This window comes from Triticum aestivum, chromosome 4A (assembly GCF_018294505.1).
Source record: "Triticum aestivum cultivar Chinese Spring chromosome 4A, IWGSC CS RefSeq v2.1, whole genome shotgun sequence".
Lineage (NCBI taxonomy): Eukaryota > Viridiplantae > Streptophyta > Magnoliopsida > Poales > Poaceae > Triticum > Triticum aestivum.
In genome coordinates, this window is record NC_057803.1 from 714,913,061 (window position 1) to 714,934,022 (window position 20,962).

The following is a 20,962-nucleotide window of genomic DNA, read 5'->3' on the forward strand; positions in this document are numbered from 1 at the left end:
CGGGTGTGGGTGCTATCTGGACGCCCGCAAAGCCCCCCCCCCCAGCGATTATCTCCGGTGTGTGGGAGAAAGTGAGCCCGGATCGTCCTGCGGACCTACATAGGCCCGCATTGGATGACGTACCACGTCAGGACCGCACAATCCGTACGCGTGCGAGGATTTGAGGGTCGGCATTGGAGATGCTCTTGGGTGCGTTTGGTTGCAAGGGTGGCCACGGATGGGTTGGGATCGTCCAAAAATATACATGTTTGGTTATAAATTACTTGAATGGTTCGAGTCAAAAAAAAGAATATGCCGCGAAGATGCTGAACCGTTTCACCCAACCAAATTGGTCGAATCAAATGGCCATCCTTTGCAGGCATGCCCATGTGAGCATGACTGGTGGTTCCATCCTAAATAATTAGCTCATCTCTTATATTGAGCCAAACACATGAATTGAATGGTTCAATCCCAAAAATAATTGAACGGTCTCAACCCATTCATACCACACCTTTAACCAAACACACCCTACCCTTAGCTTTCTCAATCAATCAACTTGTTTACATGCGGGAACCAAGGACGAGACCAATCAACATGTTCCAACGTGAATACGATCGAATTATCAATAAGATATTCCTCAAAACCATTGAGTTCCAGGGGATTGATACATTATGATAAGTAAAAGTAACTGAAGACACTGCAGGGTGCATCAGTGATGGGCTAAGGAAGCAACGAAATGAGCTCGTGGGGGCATAAAGCAGGGAAAACCCTATTCGCCGCTCTCTGCGGCGAATTGTCGGGATTTCGCACAGGGGAATTATGCGAGCGACTAGACATGGGCCGGCCCACTTGATGTGCGGCCAACGGTTTTGGGAACCTTCTCGAAGGTTCCTTGTACCGGATTTTTTTTCTGTGATATTTCCTTTCGGGTTTTCTCGGTTTTCCTTCGTTTTTTATTTTCACTTCATTCTTTTTTTGCTTCTTTTTCTGTTTCTATTTTTCTTTTCTTTTTTTTTTCTTTCCTCTTTTACTTTTTTCACTTTTTTCCGTTTTCAAAATATGTTTAGAAATTATAAAAAAATCACATTTTCCAAAATTTGTTCCAAATTTCACAAAATGTTCCTATTTTCAGTTATTGTTCGGAAATAGAAAAAATGTTCAAAATTCAAAAAAGTTTAGAATTTCAAAAGTTGTTAGCATATTGTCAAAAAAGTTCAAAAATTTCGATTTTTTACAATTTGATAAATTTGTTCAACATTTGAGAAACTATTTTATTTTAAAATTTGTTAACAATTTCAAAAAATTGTTCAAGAATTTAGAAAACATTTCCCATTTTTAAATTTTGTTCACAAATTAAAAAAAGTTCATATTTTTTAAATTTGTTTACAGATTAAGAAAATGTTTGGGATTTCAATAATCGTTCTTGTTTTCGAAATTTTTCATGTTTTTAAAGTTTATTTACAAATTCACAATATGTTTGGGGTATTTAAATTTTTTTTGCATTTTACTAAAAAAATGTTCATGTTTTCAAAATTGTATTCACATTTTTTCATAAAAATGTTCATCCTTAAAAAATTGTACACGGTTTCAACATTTTTTTTGGCAACTTCAAAAAATGTTCCAATGTTTCAAATTTGTTTACATTTCCAAAAAAGCATACCAATACGTATTTTGTTCGTATTTTTGAAAAAATTGTTTACATGTTAACTTTTTGTACTGAATTTATAAAATAGTTTTGTTTCAAATTTTTGTTCCAAAATCATAAAATATTCATAATCTCAGTAAATATTCAGTAATTTCAAATGTTCACATTTTTTCGTTCTGTTTTTTACAAAAAATGGATTTGCAAAAATTGTTTACTTTTCAGAAAAAGACTTTGGAATGTAAAAAATGGCATTTAAAAATGTTTGCAATTAAAAAAAAGTTTTACAAATGTTTTCCAAGTCTCAACAACTGCTATGTGTCCTTATTGAATTTTGCGCTTATTTTTCTCGTACATTATGTCTTGTGGATTGGTTATCTGCTTGTGGGTTTGTAGCCTGTGTAGTGTGAGGTCTGAGGACCGAATCCTGCCTCTCACGGAATTGTTTTTCACGCGACAGAAAGCAAGAAGTGGCACGTAGGTGGGCCGGCCCAGGCAGAGGACTACCCACGCGAAACCCTGCCATTCTGCCGCATAATGCGGCAGGTAGGAACTCCCTAGAGCAAGGGTAGCGTGCTTCCCGTGCCAGGAGTTGGGCCGATGGGGTTTCTAGACCAGTGGCCCAAGCCCAGGCACAGGCCCAGTCTCTCGCCAGCTATAGATGGGGTTTCTAGACCGGTGGCCCAAGCCCTTTAGTTCATGCTTCTGGCATGTCGGGTGGGGTGTGGCTGCCCAAGCCATCGTTGGCCCAACCAAAGGTGTGGACCAATTTGAGGAGCGCCACTATATGTGCTTGTGGTTGCGGTGTGGAGAGGTGGATCCTCAACTAGGTTTTCCAGCAGCTCCCTCTGAAGTGTGGTGGCTGAGTCACTTTGCGCATCATCTTCACCCTGTATGCCTCCTGCACGGCTTGATCGGTCATTCGCAGAGATGCGCCCCATGGCGCAGCTGCATCCGGAGGCAAAGAGGAGACTTTTGCTAGATCTGCACGTCCAGGCTCAGCCGCCACGAGAGCGACAGGCATAGGGCGATGATCCATGGGGGAAGCCTTAGTGGTGGATCAAGCAGCAAGAGAAGAAGAAAAAGAAGGAGGAGGAGCACAAGCGGTGGAGTTTGGAGCTCAAGAGAAGGAGATGCAACACCCTCACTACGGCGACAGGGTGGGCAACCCGTTTGCCAAGAAGCCAAAGCACAAGCCGGCGGTGCGGCTGGAAATGGCGCTGCCATCGATAGTGCTACCCTCCTTCATCCTTCAAAGGCATGACGGACGCCCCAACCCCAGTGGAAGATGTGGATGGGCCGGAATGCTTTCGTTGTGGTCGCCTGGGTCACTTCCAGCCGCAGCGTGATTTCAAGCTTCTTTGTGTGTTGTGCAATGAGGACGGCCACGCGACTGCCCACCTCCCAACTAGGGGCAAGTAACTGCAACCGTGAGCCACACCATCCATAGGGAGGGCTTCTACTGCCTCCAGTTCAATGAAGAGGAAGGTGAGGTGGAACCAGGCGTGCTGGGGGAAACACGACTATCATTTCGGCGGCCCCCTGTTTGTTGCCGTGGCGGGTGTTGGATGTGGAGATCGTGCACCTAGTGGATGGCGAGTGGGACTGGCAGGTGGAGAAGCTCGGTGATGACATGTACTTGGTGACCTTCCCACCTCGAATATGTTACGGATGGCTACACGTAGCGGCAAGCTCTACCTCTCCCTCAACGACATCACCGCCGACATTCACGAGTTTGTCCTGGAGCAGCCCAAGGTTGACGAGATGCCCAAGGTCTTGGTCAAGATCTGGGGTTGCTGCCTAAGCACTGGCATGCTGACACTGCTACTGTGATGTCTTGGTTTAGTTTTGTTACCATCTATATCATGCACTTTCTTGACACACAATGCACAATGCATCTCCCATCGGTGCTTGCAACTTCCTCCTCCATGCCTGACCTACTGCCTCCTAAAGTAATGCCAAACCTATAGGCTACAACAACAAGGTGAGTTCCTTCAAATTTCCCTAGCAACAAGGTTATTTTTCACGACTTTATCCTCTTGCACAATATGATGTCTTAGTCAAGCTGTGTTGCTGTGGTGGTTCCCCAATATGAGTAGTGTCTTTGTTCTAGTAGCTCAAAGCAAGGGGCTTGATCGAGTATATTCTAGGACAAGGTCAAATAACTTAGACCGAAAAAAGAAGTTGTAATGTCTAAAGGAGAATAAGGCGTTCTAGAGAATGTAGCTCGAATGTTCACATGCCCGGTATTTCTTACTCTAAATATAATTACTTTTATAATGTAGCTATATAGTATGCTAAAAGCACAATATGGGGTTCTATTCGAGACACCACGTGACTCCACATCACGTGCATAACTCTAACCGTTGGAATTATGATTTAACAGATCACATGTGTTAGAAGTACATTAACGTAACTAAACATATCAACCCGTTAGATGTACATAATTGTCCCTAAACAAATTGTATCCGTTGGATTTACATATCCATACATAAATAGATTGTATTCTTTAGATCTACATAACCCCCCCCCCCCCCCCCCCCAAACAGATTATACATGTTAGATCTACATAATCGTATGTAAATAGACTCTACCCATTAGATCTTCATAATTATAGTACTTCAGAATTATAGTAAACATATCATAACGGTTAGATCGACATAACCGCGTTGGACTAGATTACATCCATTAGATCTACATAATTGCATTTAAATAGGTCGTACCCCTTAGATCCAGACAATAGTACCTAAATAGATCAAATGTTTTACTCCCTCTGTTCCTAAATATTAGTCTTTGTAGCGATTTCACTATGGACCACATATGGATGTATATAGATGCATTTTAGAGTGTACATTCACTCATTTTACTTCGTATGTAGTCCATAGTGAAATCGCTACAAATACTTATATTTAGGAACGGAGGGAGTAGATTAATAAGTGTATCTAAATATATAATAATCATTATATTTTGATAAACATACTAAAAATATGGCATAAGTTATAACTATATAAATGTACAGATACTTTATCTATTAGTATAAATTGAAACCCTAATATGGTTTTTATTAGCCACCATATTGATCCATATCATCAAAAATATTTCAACTGTTAGCTTTGCTATCGATCATATCTATTAAATCTACATAATCATAAATAAATAGACTGTGTCCATTAGATCTTCATAATTATAAAAAAACAAATCATAACCATTGGGTCAACAAAATCACGTTGAAAGAGACCACTTCCATTAGATTTGCATAACTACATTTAGATAGACCATACCGTTTACACAATCGTAAATAAATAGATCACATGCATTAGATCTTAACAATTGCATAAGAATATATCATAATGGTTATATTTAAAAGCAACGTATCTATATCACATTTGTTAGGTCTATAGAAATGTATCAATCTTCTATTTATCGGTATATATTAAAAGCACAATACATGTTTTTTTAGCCACCATGTTAATCCACATTATCAAGAATATTTCAATTGTTAGATTTGCAACATACAGTCAAGATGTAACTAGAGATTACAAGTAATTAAATATATTTGACATAGGACCCTTATAAACATACAATTCTGTTTGAGGGAAATTTTCGTTAGTGAACCTATGTGAAATTGGGTTATGTGCAAAGCAGGTACCTCAAACACGATTTTCCCTGGTGTTGAATCGGTATGCCAATGGCCAAGAGTTTTCCATTTTCAAAAAATATTTCCCTTTTTCTTATTTATGTTTTCTTTGTTCTGCTTTTGTAGGGTGTGCAAAGTGACTCCATCAATATATAGCTTGCGTTCAGTTTAGCATGTGTGTCTTGTATGCATTGACGTACCTACACTAGGATGTTACAGAAAAAGATGTGTGAGGATGCAAGAAATAAAATGATTCCTATGCATTTATAAGCGAAAGTAAAAAATAGTAAAAGTATGAAACATGCAAAGCACGACATGCTGGGTGAAAATTAAGAGTAGATGAGTGATACGTCTCCAAAGTATCTATAATTTATGAAGTATTCATGCCATGTTTACAATAATTCTATATGGTTTTGGTATGATTTGCATGGAACTAACCCGGACTAACACTGTTTTCAGCAGAACTATCGTGGTGTTGTTTTTTGTGTTGAAATAAAAGTTCACGGAATTGGACGAAACTTTTTGACAATTTTTTTGTTGGAAGAAAATAAAATTACTAGAGAAAAAAACCACTATAGGGGGGGGACTGCTTCCCACAAGGCGTGCCACCCCATTCTGGCATGCCCGGTGGGTAGTGGGCCCCCTGAGGCCCATCTTTGCATGTGAAAGAACATGCGGTGCCCCCATGTTTGGTTTTGGTAATTGATGACAATCTCTATGGACTAATGGTTGCCTTGAGTTATATTTGAAGGTTTTGTCCATAGGCTTTTCTTGAAGTCCATGTGTTGGTTTCAAGGAGTTTATGAGTTGACCAATGTGCTATTAAGGAATTATCCAAAGATTGGTCATGTGAGTGTTGAGCTTATTGCAAGCATGTCTTGAAGAAGAAGATTGTGTGATCATTCATGTTTACCTTCAAGACATCATCCAAATTAAGAGAGTTGGAAAGATTCAAGGTTGATCAAGACTAAGTCAAGAGTGAATCAAGTTGATCAACTCACAAAGCATAGAAGATGTACCGAGAGGGATCAAGTGATCCCATGGTATGGTAAGCATTGTCCATTGCACTTTGTGTACTAACCCATGGTCTATGTGAGAGTTCTATGTGGGGTTAGGTACATGTCCATGGGCTTGCGTCAAGAGGAAGATATCATACAACCCATGGAAAGGCATCAAGTGGTGATCGTCATCAAGATTGCCGTGTGCAAGTTCAAGTGGAGCATCACGAAGAGATCAAGTGCTTGAATCTTGCCACCCATTGTGGTGTCAATGGACTTGTGAAGATGTGCTGAAGAGTGGCTCACCCATAGTGGACTATGGGGGAGCAATCATCTAGTCTTCATCGAGCCAACACAATCAAGAAAGGTGGTCCAACTTGAGGGAGTCAAGATCGTCATCATATAGCTCAAGTGGACCATGTGCAAGGCAAAGGTTTTCCCTTGATAGGTTTTCTATTTTACCAGTCTCGTGGTGGTAGTTGGGAGACCAGGTTATAGGATCGTTTGTCGTACTATCAAGGGGGGCTCTCAAGTTGGTAGCTTGATCGTATCGTTAGTAGAGAACTCAAACCATTGCATCCTTGCATCATGTTTCTTGGTTCTTTTTTGGTTATCTTTGTGAGTCTTAGAGCTTATGTTCATCTTGATGACAAGCTTGAGTTCATCAAAAACGGAGTTCGCATGCGTCTTCTATGATGTTTTTTGGTGTTGGAGGTTTTACCGGTCTTATCCGAGGAAGGGTTCTCACCTTTTTATTATGGGACTTTTCTATTTTGCTTCTTATTGATATTTATTTCAAGATTGTGTTAGCCCTTGTCGCTAGCTTTCCAACAAACTTGGTTTCATCGAATTCGGAGTCCGTTTGCAAAAGTTGTGGCAGTTTTGGTGTTCTGAAAAGGCTGCAGCGGTACTACCGCAAATTGGAGCGGATGTAATTTTTTTTACTACCGCTCCAGAGCAGTACTACCGCGGCTCCTACAGCGGTAGTACCGCTCGGGACCAAAACCTCATCCCAAGTCATGCGGTGGTAGGCACGGATGTATTTTTTTAGTACCGCTCGCAAGCAGTAGTACCGTGAGGATGAGCGGTAGTACCGCTCTGGCGGTAGTACCGCTCCTTGGAGCGGTAGTACCGCTTTGTGCGAGCTGTGAGGATAACGGTTGGATTTTTTTCCCACCTATAAAAGGGGGTCTTCTTCCCCAATGAACCTCATCCTTTGAGCTCGTGTTCTTCCCCCATTGTTGACCTTCTTCGAGCTTGCTAACTCTCAATCCCTCCATGGATTCTTGCTAGTTTTTGAGGGAAAAGAGAGAGAAGATCTAGATCCACATTTTCACCAATCACTTTCTCATCTATGTGAGGGGAACCCATTGGATCTAGATCTTGGAGTTCTTGGTGTTCTCCTTCTTGTTCTTCCTCTCATCTTCCTCCCTAGCATTAGTTGCTTCGGTGGGATTTGAGAGAGAAGGATTTGGGCACTCTGTGTGCCCTTGCCATTGCATTTGGTGCGTCGGTTTGAGTTCTCCACGTGATACGTGGAAGTTACAAGTTGAGAAGCTTATTACTCTTGGGTGCTTGGTACCCTTGAGCTTGTTACTCTTGGGTGTTTGGACACCCTAGAGCTTGTTCCTCTTGGGTGCCTTGGCGCCCTACACGGTTGATGTTGTTCGAAGCTCAATCATTGTGGTGTAAAGCTCCGGGCAAGCGTCGGGGTCTCCAATTAGGTTATGGAGATGGCCCCGAGCAATTTGACGGGTACCGGTGACCGTCCCCAAGGGTTTCCAAAGTGTACGGGTTCGGTGACTGCCCCCAAGGGTCGCCATTTGTACGGGTTCGGTGACTGCCCTCAAGGGTCCCTTAGTGGAATCACGGCATCTTGCATTGTGCGAGGGCGTGAGGAGATTACGGTGGCCCTAGTGGCTTCTTGGGGAGCATTGTGCCTCCACACCGCTCCAAATGGAGATTAGCATCCGCAAGGGTGTGAACTTTGGGATACATCATCGTCTCCGCGTGCCTCGGTTATCTCTTACACGAGCCCTTTACTTATGCACTTTACTTTGTGATAGCCATATTGTTTCTTGTCGTATATCTTGCTATCACATAGTTACTTATCTTGCTTAGCATAAGTTGTTGGTGCACATAGGTGGGCCTAGTTGTTTTAGGTTTTGTGCTTGACAAATTAACCACTAGGTTTATTCCGCATTTGTTCAAGCCTAAACCATAATTATTTTAAAGTGCCTATTCACCCCCCCCCTCTAGGCGACATCCTCGATCTTTCATTTGGTATCAGAGCCTCGTCTCTCTTTGTTGGGCTTAACCGCCTAGAGAGTAAAGATGTCGACTAGGGGATTAGGTTTCTCTGACACTCTTAGTTTCGATGGCACAAATTTTGATGTTTGGGTAATTCGCGTGCTTAATCTCTTTAGGGTCATGGACCCAAATTTAGAGCGAATTGTAGATATGGGGTTTTCTCCTCCAAAGGATCCCCAAAGCTTATCTTTAGAGGATGAGAAAAACTCTTATCTCAATGCTCAAGCTTCTAATGTGCTTTTTGATGCTTTGAGCAATGTAGTTATATTTGAACTCATGCCATTCTAGGATGCTCATGAGTTGTGGACAAAGCTTCAAGATAAATATGGTGTGTCCAAGATTTGTAAGGATGATCGTTCTCCCTCCACCTCCGACCGTGTTGCGTTCTCAACTTCTTCTACTTCACCTACATGTGGTTTTCCACAAGGTAATGACATGGTGAGTAGTGGTGTTCATTGCAATGATGATAGTGGGCTTATTGTTGATAATCCTTCATCACTTTCTTATTGCAATGCTTCATCTTTTGACTTTAGCACTTCGAGCACTCCAAATGTTTCATAGTTCTTGCATATCATGTAGAAATTGCTTGACTAAATCTCATGATGATATGCTTGCTATATCTTGTTGCCATGATAAAAATGCATGTATTTCCTCGAGTTGTTGTGCTAAAAATGTAGAGGAAACCAAACACTCCATGGAACAAGATGTGGTCTTGAATGGTGCTTCAAGGGATCCTACATCATCATCTATTGCTTTTTGCCTTATGGCCAAGGCTTCAAAGGTATCTCCCACTTTTAATCCCAATATATCTTGTGATAATATTGATGATGGCAAGAGTGATGATGATGTCGATTATGATGAAGAGAATGATGATGTTGCCTCCTTAAAAATTAAGGGGGAAATGATTTTTAAAGCTCTTCTTAAGAATAAAATTGCACGTTCCAACTTCATGGAAATCATGTCGATTGCTATTGAGAGCAAGAAATATATTGATGAGTTGGAATCTCGTCTTGAGGAGCATGAGGTCACCATTGATAAAATGGAAGGTCATGAGCGTGATTACGCTAATGAGATTGCGGACCTCTCTCAAGCTCTTGAACTTGAACAAACCACCAAGGAATCTCTTGAGGAGACTTTTGCTCTAGAATTATCTAGAGTGAAGGAATCTAATGATAGAGCTCTTGAGGTGGCCAATGTTTTTGAAACTAAAAATGCTAAGCTTGAAGTTGCTCATGCTAGACTCCTTGAGGATTTTGAGCACCTCGAAAATGGCTCAAGGGTCATCAAGGGTGAGCTCATCAAACTCACCGAGTCTCATGCTCAACTTGAAGCTTCTTATTTAAAAGAGCTTTCCAAGTTGCCTTCTCCTCTTGTTGTTAATGATGATGCTTGTGCTACTAACTCTATTTCTTGTGAAGCATCCATTTTAAAGGAGAATGTTGAGCTAAGGGCTCAACTTGAGTTGCTATCTAGCAAGTATGGGAAATTGGAAGAAAGTCGTGAAAAGCTTTCTAGCTCTCATGATGATCTTCTTGTATCCCATAATGTGCTAAAAATAGCTCATGAGGCTTTGATTGCTAAGGTAACATATAGTGAGCCTCATGTGGATATTAGCACTACTTTTAGTCAAAATGCTATATTGCCTTGTGCTAGTCCTCGTAATTCGTCTATGCATAACATTGGTACATCTTGTGATGAATTGCTTTCCTTGCCTTGTTGCTCTAATGATGAAGCTTATACTTCCTCTAGTACTTGTGTTGAGACTAACCATGTAGAGGAAATCAAAGAGCTCAAGGCCCAAGTCACTTCTTTGAAGAAAGACTTGGAAAAGAGTCATGAAGGGAAGTCCACACTCAACAATATCTTGAGTGTGCAAAAATCCCCCAATGACAAAGGTGGACTTGGATTCAACTCCAACAAGAAGAAGAAGTCCAAGTTGAACAAGAAGAAGGGCCAAGAACGAGTCAAGAATTCGGCCAAGATTGTTTGCTTCAAGTTCAAAATTGAAGGGCATCATGTGAGATCTTGCCCATTGAAGAAGAAGGCCATTAGTGACAAGCAACAAGGGAAGCGGCCACAAGTTCAATCTCATGCTCAACCACAAGTTGAATAAATGCCTCTTCCCAAGAATACTCAAGCTAATGCTTCTCAAGTTGAGAAATCAAGTGAGAAGAAAGTGAAGAGTAGACGTTGCTACTTATGTCGTGAGAAAGGTCACGTCGCTTCTTCATGCACTAGTGGTGACTTATCCAACCCAATTATTACTGATAATATCTATTCTTTTGGGAAGGATAAGGTTGGCAATGTGTTTGCCAAGTTTGTTGGTACTCAAAATGGTGTCAAGAAAAGAACCATTTGGGTTGCCAAGACTATTGTGACTACCCTCTTAGGACCAAACTTGGTTGGGGACCAACAAGCTCAAACTTGATCAATAGGTGCTGTTGGAGAGCATTGGAGACTTGGCTACATTATGAAGAATTAAGGGGACTTCATCATTCTTATTGTCTCAAGCCAAGTCAATTGGGTTATCAAGTTTCTATGTTATATCCAATGTTCCTCCTTGCAGTAACTCGTACTTAAATTGTTTACATTGATAGTTACTTGCCCCTAAGCATGTTGTGTTTTTGTACCTTGCATGTGTTTGTATATGATGTGTTTCCAATTTGCTTAACTTGAGTAATCAAGTATGTGTATGTTGGTTTGCACGTCATGTACGTGTGTGTCGTGCGTTGAGCCTTTGTGCATCTTGTTTGTTTCTTAGTTGGCTCTTGTGAGAGATTAATGGAATATCCCATTATGGGGGAGTGATGTGCTTTGTGCACCTCACAATCTTATAAATGTGTGTACATGAGGAATACCGTCTAGTATTGATATTACAAGAGTATCTAGTCGCTAGGTGGTATATCTCTCATGAGAAATTCAAATTCTAAAAGTCCATTGATTATCTCTCGTTGGATCCTCTTATTGCCTCTTGTTAAGTTTTCTTTGGTATCACATATGGGGGAGTAATATGCTATGGGCATATTACAAGCCTAGAAAATGTGTACATTTGAGATATTGTCACTTAGAGTTGATATTGTAATTATATTGTTCCTAGGTGACATGTTAGCTCTACAAGTTGCATCTTGCTTGTGTTGGTTGTGAAGATGATGTTGGATATCCTTGTTATCTACCACAGGGAATTATTTCCAAATACTTCTTGTCTTTTGATTATTGCTATTCACTTATGTGTGGTAGAATCTATTGATCATCTTTACATTGGTTTTTGTTTTTATTTGCCTTTTCTCTTGCCAAGGATTGTGTCAACTCTCGTTGTCTTCCATACCACTTGTGGATCTTATTAATTTCTTGTTCTTGTCTAGTGTTTTCTAGATATAGTGAAAGTGGTGATCCCATCTTGTGCATTTTGTATTCAAATGCAAATTCTCTATAATGCACAACTCGTGGGGGAGCTATCCTATTTTCTTTATAACACTCTTCTTGTGATCCTTATCTTGTTCCTTGTGGATATGTACATCCTTCTTTGTAGACATATATCATCATGATTTTGTCTACCTAGAACCTTATACACTTGAGAGAAGTTGCATATCTAGATGATATCCTTTCTTTCACGTCCACCTTGTCTTTCTTTTTTTTTCTTTGGTGGCTCCATGAAAGCTTTTGCCTTGAGTGTGTGTCTTATCTCGTTGCATCTTGATGCACTCTTTTGCCATCTTAATTGGTATCCCTCATCTTGATAAGACTTTCTTTTTCTTTCTTCACCATGGGTTGTCACAAGTGTTGGTTATTCATTTTACATTTTTAGTGTGCTTGTGAACCCGTTTGCTTGTTGTGTGTGGGAAGGACATGTCATGCACCGTGTATCTCATTTACCCAAGACTATGTTGATGCTTTATGCTCATCCTTCTATTAGTCTTCTCAAGTGCTTTGTCATGACTCACACACATCATTTTGGTTGATCCTATTATTAAGTTGCCTCTTTTACATGTTGCTCAATCATGTGCTTGTTGCAAGTGCTAGGCTTTGTTTCCTATATGCTCACTCGCACTGGTTGTGAGTTTCTATTGATTCTGGGGGAGCTATGATCCTATCTTGTGCACTTGGTATCCAATACAAATATTCTTATTTGTGCACAAATCATGTGAAGCTTCTCTAGTTTCTTTAGAACACTCCTCTGCTCATATCATAATATCATTTATTCTTGTGGCTCATAGGATCCTTGGTCTAGTTGGTTCAGTTGATATCCTTTGATTGCTTGCTTCAATTGGTATATTTTGACTGCTTCATTGCTTGTGTCTCTCTTTGTTATGTCTTTGTGGCATATCATTCTTTAGCAATCTGTGTGCCTCAATATAGTTTGTATTCCTCCAAGTATTTACCTTTGGATATGTCTATGGCATTCCACTATCTTGTTGAGAAATACACAATTTATGGATGAACACGTTTTATATTAGCCTTCTAAGCTTTTCGCCTATTTTGGCAATCGGTGCCAATGGGGGAGAAGTTTCAGAGAGTTTTGTGGAGAAGGTTTCAAAGTTTTCTCCTTGCTTTGGTTTTTTTCCTAAGCATTTGCATCTCATTCTCCTGCATCATTGGTTGTTGCATTGCATTGTGATGCATAACTCCTTGAATAAACTCTCTTGAAAGTGATTGTCATCAATTACCAAAATGGGGGGAGATTGAAAGAACATGCGGTGCCCCCATGTTTGGTTTTGGTAATTGATGACAATCTCTATGGACTAATGGTTGCCTTGAGTTATATTTGAAGGTTTTGTCCATAGGCTTTTCTTGAAGTCCATGTGTTGGTTTCAAGGAGTTTATGAGTTAACCAATGTGCTATTAAGGAATTATCCGAAGATTGGTCATGTGAGTGTTGACCTTATTGCAAGCATGTCTTGAAGAAGAAGATTGTGTGATCATTCATGTTTACCTTCAAGACATCATCCAAATTAAGAGAGTTGGAAAGATTCAAGGTTGATCAAGACTAAGTCAAGAGTGAATCAAGTTGATCAACTCACAAAGCATAGAAGATGTATCGAGAGGGATCACGTGATCCCATGGTATGGTAAACATTGTCCATTGCACTTTGTGTACTAACCCATGGTCTATGTGAGAGTTCTATGTGGAGTTAGGTATGTGTCCATGGGCTTGCGTCAAGAGGAAGATATCATACAACCCATGGAAAGGCATCAAGTGGTGATCGTCATCAAGATTGCCGTGTGCAAGTTCAAGTGGAGCATCACGAAGAGATCAAGTGCTTGAATCTTGCCATCCATTGTGGTGTCAATGGACTTATGAAGATGTGCCGAAGAGTGGATCACCCACAGTGGACTATGGGGGAGCAATCATCTAGTCTTCATCGAGCCAACGCAATCAAGAAAGGTGGTCCAACTTGAGGGACTCAAGATCGTCATCATCTAGCTCAAGTGGACCATGTGCAAGGAAAAGGTTTGCCCTTGATAGGTTTTCTATTTTACCGGTCTCGTGGTGGTAGTTGGGAGACCGGGTTATAGGATCGTTTGTCGTACTATCTAGGGGGGCTCCCAAGTTGGTAGCTTGATCGTATCGTTAGTAGAGAGCTCAAACCATTGCATCCTTGCATCATGTTTCTTGGTTCTTGTTTGGTTATCTTTGTGAGTCTTAGAGCTTATGGTCATCTTGATGACAAGCTTGAGTTCATCGAAAACGGAGTTTGCATGCGTCTTCATTGATGTTTTTGGTGTTGGAGGTTTTACCGGTCTTATCCGAGGAAGGGTTCTCATCTTTTTATTATGGGACTTTTCTATTTTGCTTCTTATTGATATTTCTTTCAAGATTGTGTTAGCCCTTGTCGCTAGCTTTCCAACAAATTTGGTTTCATCGAATTTGGAGTCCGTTTGCAAAAGTTGTGGCCATTTTGGTGTTCTGAAAAGGCTGCAGTGGTACTACCGCAAATTGGAGCGGATGTAATTTTTTACTACCGCTCCAGAGCAGTACTACCGCGGCTCCTACAACGATAGTACCCCTCCGGATCAAAAACTAGTCCCAAGTCATGCGGTGGTAGGCACGGATGTATTTTTTTAGTACCGCTCCCAAGCAGTAGTACCGCTACCCTTTGCGGTAGTACCGCGATCCCTAGCGGTAGTACCGTGAGGACGAGCGGTAGTACCGCTCCTTGGAGCTGTAGTACCGCTCTATGCGGGCTGTGAGGATAACGGTTGGATTTTTCCCCACCTATAAAAGGGGGTCTTCTTCCCCAATGAACCTCATCCTTTGAGCTCGTGTTCTTCCCCCATTGTTGCCCTTCTTCGAGCTTGCTAACTCTCAATCCCTCCATGGATTCCTTCTAGTTTTTGAGGGAAAAGAGAGAGGAGATCTAGATCCACATTTCCACCAATCACTTTCTCATCTATGTGAGGGAACCCATTGGATCTAGATCTTGGAGTTCTTGGTGTTCTCCTTCTTGTTCTTCCTCTCATCTTCCTCCCTAGCATTAGTTGCTTCGGTGGGATTTGAGAGAGAAGGATTTGGGCACTCCGTGTGCCCTTGCCATTGCATTTGGTGCATCGGTTTGAGTTCTCCACGTGATACGTGGAAGTTACAAGTTGAGAAGCTTATTACTCTTGGGTGCTTGGTACCCTTGAGCTTGTTACTCTTGGGTGTTTGGACACCCTAGAGCTTGTTCCTCTTGGGTGGCTTGGCGCCCTAGACGGTTGGTGTTGTTCGGAGCTTAATCATTGTGGTGTAAAGCTCCGGGCAAGCGTCGGGGTCTCCAATTAGGTTGTGGAGATCGCCCTGAGCAATTTGACGGGTACCGGTGACCGCCCCCAAGGGTTGCCAAAGTGTACGGGTTCGGTGACTGCCCCCAAGGGTCGCCATTTGTACGGGTTCGGTGACCGCCCTCAAGGGTCCCTTAGTGGAATCACGGCATCTTGCATTGTGCGAGGGCGTGAGGAGATTACGGTGGCCCTAGTGGCTTTTTGGGGAGCATTGTGCCTCCACACCGCTCCAAACGGAGATTAGCATCCGCAAGGGTGTGAACTTCGGGATAAATCGTCGTCTCCGCGTGCCTCGGTTATCTCTTACACGAGCCCTTTACTTATGCACTTTACTTTGTGATAGCCATATTGTTTCTTGTCGTATATCTTGCTATCACATAGTTACTTATCTTGCTTAGCATAAGTTGTTGGTGCACATAGGTGAGCCTAGTGTTTTAGGTTTTGTGCTTGACAAATTAACCGCTAGGTTTATTCCGCATTTGTTCAAGCCTAAACCGTAATTATTTTAAACCGCCTATTCACCACCCCCCCCCCTCTAGGAGATATCCTCGATCTTTCAGCGTGGAACCGATGCCAAAAATCCTATAAATGCAAAAACCTTAGAAATAACCCCGGCTTAGAAGTTCCACCGCTGCAAGCGTATGTAGCCACGAAAAACCAATCTATACCCTGTTCCGGCACTATGCCGGAGGAGAAATAATCACCAGAGGCCATATTCATCATCCCTATGGCCACCATGATGAGGAGGGAGAAGTCCACCCTCGGGGCTGAGGGTTTGTACCAGTAGCTATATGTTTTATCTTTCACTATCGTGTTCTTGATTTGGCATGATCTTGATGTATCGTGAGCTTTATTAATATAGTTGGATCATATGGTGTTTCTTCCTCTCTATCTTGTTGTGATGAATTGAGTTTTCCCTTTGAGATTTTGTTATTATCGGATTGAATATTTTATGGATTTGTGAGCACATGATATATGTCTTGCATATGAATACCCTTGTGACAATGGGGTATTACATTGATTCACTTGATATATGTTTTGGCACTCAACTTGCGGATTCTAGAGGTGACATTAGGGTAATCTATGCATAGGGGTGGATGCACGTTTTCGTCCTTGTTTCTCCGGTAGAAATCTTGGGGCTCTCTTTGAGGTTCTTTGTGTTGGATTGAGTATAAAATCTGAAATTGTTTGATGCATATCATATAATCAACTCACGGATACTCGTGGTGACATTGGAGTATCTAGATGATATTAGAGTTGGTTGATGTGTATCATATGGCGTTATTTTAGCACTTATAGGGATAGCTCTATAGATCGATCGGAAAGGATAACTTCAAGGTGGTTTTGTACCCTACAAACAATTTCTACTTATGTTCTCCGCTAGATAAGAACTTTGAAGTGATTCTTCATTGCACGTTGAGGGATTGTTACATGATCCAATTATATTAGCATTGTTGGGAGATTGCACTAGCGAAATTATGAACCCTAGGCCTTGTTTCTAAGCATTGAAATATTGTTTGTGCTCACTTTTGTTACTTGCTACCTTGCTGTTTTTTATTGTTACTATTACAAAAATCAATATCTATTATCAATATTACACTTATAACACCATCTCTTCGTTGAATTAGTGCACCTATACTATTTACCATTGTATTTGGTGTGTTGGGGACACAAGAGACTTTTTATTATTTGGTTGCAGGGTTGTTTGAGAGAGACCATCTTCATCCTACGCTTCCCGCGGATTGATAATCCTTAGGTCATCCACTTGAGGAAAATTCGCTATTGTCCTACAAAACTCTGCGCTTTGAGGTCCAATACGAGTCTACAAGAACAAGTTGTGTAGTAGACATCAATGAGCACTACCCCAATGAAATACATTATATATTTTTTCTTTTTATGAAATTTACGTAATGCAGCAAATTTATCTTGCGGCCCCGGTCATATAGCGTTTCATGTTTAGAAATTGTCATGTAATACTTAACCAATTCAAAAGAACACTAACACAAAAATATCAGGTGGAATATGTGGTGGACCCGAGAAAATCCCATGGACACAACTCATCAGAGGAAAATAAGGAACGACAAATAAAGATTATCATGTACACACAATGTGCGAAAATAAATCACTGCCATCGAATCAAATTTTCTTGACAATGCCTAAGTGAATCATAACCTGATAACCAATAGTACCAACAAATGAATTTAACTAATAGAGAATGAAAACTGAGGGTTACATGTCTGCTTTTAAATTATGGCCATATAGGATAGTTTAGGTCATACACGTATAATTAGAGGATAGCAGCTAGCTAGCTAAACAAGAACATGCCCACTTGAAATACTCATCTACATGTATTTTGATTAAAAACTACTGTAATTAAAATATAATAGACACGAAATTGATAGTTAAATGTCATGTAGAACCTAAATGTAGGTTCACTTCCAAGCATGAAATCCAGCTAGCCATGTGTACTAATCAGTTCGGAATTAAAAATACACACATACGTATGTACGTACGTACATACATACATACATACATGCATGCATGCATGCATACATACATACACACACAATTATAACTACGACTCACTTTTGTAATGGAACTCCTCTAAAAGTCGATATGGGTTAAGAACTTCAAATGGAATAAATATTTAACTTTATTACTATGCATGTTGTGCTTTCAGAATATAGAACAACAATTAACTTCAGTGCCCTATTTTAGTCTGAATCTACACGGGATCTTCTAGACATTGATGATATTATGTGCCCTGGCGCCTTATGTGAGAAATGTGGAAAGAAATAAGGTATATTATTTTCTTCATAGAAATTTCCATGTTGGTGTTTTTTAGTAGTTGCAAATTCAATTTTCAGTTCAACCTTATGATCTACGTTGGAGTTCTTTCTGCAACTTGACTTGAGTTTGACCACAACCGTCAATAACCTTCTTTTGTAGTTGGGTGAATCATGACAGATAGAGATCAAGCACAAGATGTGCATAGAGGTGGATGTTTATTGATCAATAATGTTGCCGAATGGTTATTTCGGTGTAGAAGTCTGAATGCTGGCATATTGGATTGTCATGGGAAAAATCCCCAATAAGATTGCATAATCTATATAGACATTGCAATCTACAGACCTTTTAGTTAAAGGAATTTGACAAGAGCATGTGGAACATTTGTTCTTAGGAATGTTTTCTCTTGAGATTGTTAGTTGCGGATTAGAAGCCTTAACAATGTTTCTGCATTGATCAGTCTTAATTTGAAACGAGAATTTTCTTTGGGTGACACCTTTTATAGAAAGATCATCGGTCTTTTTTGTGATGTAACCAAATACACTTTTTTGTTATGTATGGTACATAAATTACATAAACTATGAGGGTACTATGGTGATACCACCGAGGAGTGTTGATAACCATTTGGGCACAATTGGTGGTGACATGGTTTGGTTGACATCATGTAGTAATAGTTGATTGATTAGATTGTTTACACTATGTGACATCCAAGTTGCGTAGTAATGTTATATGACACAACAAATACATGTATGTGACAACTTGAAACATCATGATCGAAGAGTGGGGAATAGTAGGAAGGGTGTAAACGAAGAATGGAATACCATTACCTGATTCGAGTAGATGATGTTCTAGAATATGTTCTCATGGTGCATTTCAAAATTTTGTAATAAAAATTCATGCAAAAATCATAATGATTTAGAAAAAAAATCCACATAAGTGATATTTTAATCAAGATAGTATTTACAATGAGTATAAATCTAGATTATTTTGAACACCATATTTTCAGTGTCTGTGCAATCATAATATTAATTTTCAAATACGTTCAATACTGTATAAGCTATGCCCTTGCAATTCATGCAGGTTGATACTTGAGTAAACTAAAACCAACTCTAGAAGATCCCCTAAAAGCTATGTTTATGGAGAAAAGATTCCTTATAGGGGATTAATGCTTATCTAGCAAATCCCTTTAATCTCACATTTCCTCAAATATGACTTCTCCCCCCCCCCCCCCCATCATTGAGTTGGGCCTCTGACTCCATTACCGCCAGGGACAGGTTTGCTTTTGCTCCGAGGGTGGTCTAGACCATCGTATCTCCAGTGTGGCTGATTGGTTCTCGTGGCGTCTCTGGGGCAGATCGTCGTGCTCTAGCATGAGGGGGTGTTGTCCCAACAGCCGCACTGGTGCTCTAGAGGCGCCCAACACGAGCTATCCCCAGTCGCTCATATCAACCTCCACCTTGGTATGATTTTCTTGCTATTTCCTTGGGGAGGGGGGCATTTGCATGATTTTATACACTCTTTTCCTTCTTGTAGTGAGGCGACCCGTTCCCCCTTTCTTGATTGTGATGGATGGAGGAGGTCAAGTAGCCATAGCTGGTAGATAATAAAGACAAAGGAAAATCCATCTTAAGTGGAGTCTCCCCCAAGTAATCCATCTTTGAATTTTTTTCATTCTATCTTACTATGAATACAGTATTATATGTGGAGTCACATATCTCTGCATACTTTTGTTCATCATCTTAGTAGTAAAGACCAAAGACAAAAGGAAATTACCATGCCTTGTGACATTTATATTTTAGGTACTGTTACAAGGTTGCATATCATAAATTAGTACATCAGATTCTTATAAGTTCATTTTCCTCAAATACCTTGTCTTTAGTAATGCATACTACCATCTGTTTAGCTTCCAAGTATACAAAATATTAGAAATTATTGCTTGCAATTTTAATATCAGAGGAAATTTTGTTTTTAAAATAATTCTTCTCTTTTTTGCGGGTCTTTAAGATAAATATTAAGTTTCATATGTTATTGTACTACATATGTACTAAAAAAGGGTTTTCCTAATTTTGCTATAAATATATGAAATATGCATTTTAAATACCTTTTAATTAGAGGTTGTGTTCAAGCCTCGTCGCACCCCCTAGGACTCCTCCCTTTAAGTCTGTTGGCATGCCATGTTTGGGTGAAGTTCTAATTTCCTAACCTCCACTTTTCCGAGAGTGTCTCATATTCAAAATGTCGCAAGCACTACACAAAATTATTGCAATGGTTCGGGTGATTCAAACTTCCTGGATCTTGAATTTCATTTGACTACTTGCAGCTCAAGCAATGAGAGGTATTATTTGCATTGTCTTGCTTCAGTTTGTTAGCTGTTTGACCCATATACTTTCTTGAAACACAAGACACACCGCATCTCCCATCGGCGCTTGCGACATGCTCCTCCATGCCTGAGCTACTTGCTCCCACATAAATGCCAACCTATAGGCTACAACAGCAAGGTGGGTCCCCCAAGTCTGCATTCTTCTTCCTTCAAAATTCCGTAGGAGCAAAGTTATCGTCCACGAATTTATCCTCGAGCACAGTTTGATTCTTCGGGGTGAAAACCTAGATTCTGAACTTGGATGGTTGGATCCAGAAACAGTGGCGCTTGAGCATCGATGCTTCCCGAAGGCGTTGCTGTTGAAGAACCTTGTCATTCGTGTGGTGCCATGAGATGGTTGATGCGGATATTGGCATTGTTGTAGTTTGTCGATCGTGGATCTGATCGCTTTGGGTTTTTTTTTCTCGCCTACGCATAGCTTTGGTCTTATATGACTTTGCTATTCACCGCCATGTTTTTGTGTGTGTGCGT